Source organism: Triticum aestivum, chromosome 5A, assembly GCF_018294505.1.
Source record: "Triticum aestivum cultivar Chinese Spring chromosome 5A, IWGSC CS RefSeq v2.1, whole genome shotgun sequence".
Lineage (NCBI taxonomy): Eukaryota > Viridiplantae > Streptophyta > Magnoliopsida > Poales > Poaceae > Triticum > Triticum aestivum.
Genome location: NC_057806.1, coordinates 684,670,486 through 684,673,104, shown reverse-complemented (window position 1 = coordinate 684,673,104; position 2,619 = coordinate 684,670,486). Strand labels below are relative to the sequence as shown.

General features: G+C 49.1%; 1 pseudogene; it reads right to left on the bottom strand.

Moving 5' to 3' along the window:
• Nucleotides 1–760: 760 nt before the first annotated feature.
• Nucleotides 761–2,305, bottom strand: LOC123101803 (uncharacterized; annotated as a pseudogene).
• Nucleotides 2,306–2,619: the final 314 nt, after the last annotated feature.

The following is a 2,619-nucleotide window of genomic DNA, read 5'->3' as shown; positions in this document are numbered from 1 at the left end:
AATGCTTCTAGTGTGTGTGGGTGCGTGCATTATTTGATTCTTTACTTGTGAACGCCACAGCGGATCTGATTCTGACCACAATCTATCTGGAATAGTAGTTTGCCGATGTGTAGTGTCTAGTGCTGCTTCTGCTGTGTGTGCGCGCGCGCGTGTAGAGCTAACCGTTCTTAAGGATTTTCAGCACGTCTGGTATCAAGTAGGGCATGCCGACAGACCGTGAAGGAGGCAGTGGACAGGCTGATGAATCAAGTTTTGCTACTTCAGAGGTCAGCTTCTGGCTTCTGCTCAACACACGGTGTCGGCGATGGATCGTCTACTGATGTGAAAATAGTTCAAGAGCGGTGTGCCGTCGAAAGAGGAAAGAATAACACAAGTTTGGTGTGTTTTTCGTGTTTAGTGCGTCTAACTTCCTTCGCGTTTTTTGCGGGGTAACTTCCTTCGTTTTCATGAATGAATGTTTTCTTTTTTAGGGCATTTCTAACTGATCCTCTAAAAGTCAGTGGAGTATCCGACGAAGTAAAGTTAGTGGAGTAATTTTTTTACTTCACTAATGGTGGCCACACCTAGCCGGTCCCCTATAGTTTGTGGAGTAAAAATAAAATTTTGTAGATTTTGTGTCCTAGCTGTACAAACTTCAAACATTGCACAATAGATATTTTAAAAACATTCAAATTAAAACATGCATAGCATAACCGCCATAACATAAAGTTTCGTCATCGCACTTTTTAAATTAAAACATGCGAAGTTCATCCAAAAAACATCACTTCAAACACAACGTTTGATCCAAAATCACCACGAACATAGCATGTATATGTTGTGAAACGAGCCAACCAATGGCATGCACCCCTCCCCCCTCGGCCACCACCACTCAAAACGATGTCGCCGGCAAAGAAATCAACTGCACCATCCTCTCGGCCACCATCACCACCGCCATCCTCTCGGCCACCACCATCAACACCACCTCCTTGGCCACCACCAACATTCCAAAGAGAGGCTTCCAAAATCTCTCCCCGAGTGAGCTCCCAATACTTTCTTGCGGTTTTATCCATTGTGTTTGGATTCATGAACATGGAAGCGTGTTCTTCGGCCTTCTTGGCATCACGAATCCTCTCCTTCTCAAGTGTAAGCCTACGCTCCTCCGCCTTTAACTATCTCTCTTCGGCCGCCGACTTGGCCTTCCATTTCTCATCGTCGAATGCCTTAAGCTAATCCCACCTCGCCATCTTCTCTTCTTTGTGCTCGGTCGCCAACATCTTCTTAGTCTCGATCATTGCCACAAGTTCTTCTTTGTAGTGCCACCGAATGCATTTATCTTCTTTCTTTCTTTTGCAATCTTATTTCCTTCCGGTCTATTGTTGGCATCTTCATCAATCTCATCGTCCACCTCAACGGAAATGCTCAACATTGATATCTTTGGAGTGGTCTACACGATTCTTTGGATCCACTTCTCGTTTTTGCATAGCTGTTTGTAGCAATGATGCAACGTGAAAGGCTTGTGGCCGAACTTGGTGTTTCTATGCTTGAATAGTTCTTGGATGTAGGGGGCATACTCCGCCACTTGCACACCGCTCGGTGGTGCATGATTCACTTGGTTGATGTAACCGGACCATCGGTTGCATTGGTCATGAATGGTGCTCCAACGATGCCCAAGAGAACCATGAGTATGGCTTGATCACACATCCACGGAGTTGTTATAGTGGTCGGTAATTCTCTCCCAAAACATGGTCTTGGTTTGATCCGTTCCGATCATTGCATCCATGGAGATCACACACCAAGCATCGCAAAGAGCAATATCCTCCTTTTGGTTGTAGTTTTGGGTGCGGCACCTTGGCACCTTCGTGCTTTCTTTGGTCACCTCCACAACCTTCTCTTCCCCGGTCACCACCTGTTCAGCCTCCTCCTCTTCCCCGATCACTTCTTGCTCCATGTCTTGGGTGGCCTCCGAATGATCCCAAAACGAGTCATAGTTGAGCTCATCAAGTCCAACAACAGCCAAGGACTCCAAGGAGGTGAGGAATTCAGCCAAGTTCATCTCCGCACTACAATAAACAAAGCAAACACTACCAACAATCACTACCGGCTACAAACAATCACTATCAGATACCTACAACACGCGAGGTTTTTGTTTTTACCTTGTAGGCATTTCACCGAGCACTTGGCGGCCGCGATGCTTGTTGTCGGCTACGGCGGCCGCCCGAGCCGGAGCAGTGGTCGTAGGGGGCGCCAGAGTAGCTGCACGAGGCGCCACTTTGGCCTTCTTCATCTTCTTCGCGACCGCCTCAGCGAGCATCCCTGCCTCCACCATTGGCTTTCGAGCTCGTTTGGCTCCGAAGGGTGCGGCGGGAGGGCAATGGGCCGTTGCTAGAGAGGCGGTGTCCACCCTTGGAGGAGCTTTGACGCGGTGGGTTTTTTCATCCCCAAAATCTTCTTCGGCACGGGTGGCGGCGCATGGATAATTTCCGACAACGATGGACGGCGGGGGTGAGGGAAGGGCCCAAGCTATCCATTCCGGCCGGCTGGATGGTCATCGGTGGCGATGGCAGGGTGCAGCGGCTTTGGCGGCAGGAGACAAGGAGGCGCGGTGTGGGAGAAAGAGAGAGGCGCCAATTTTACTCGGCC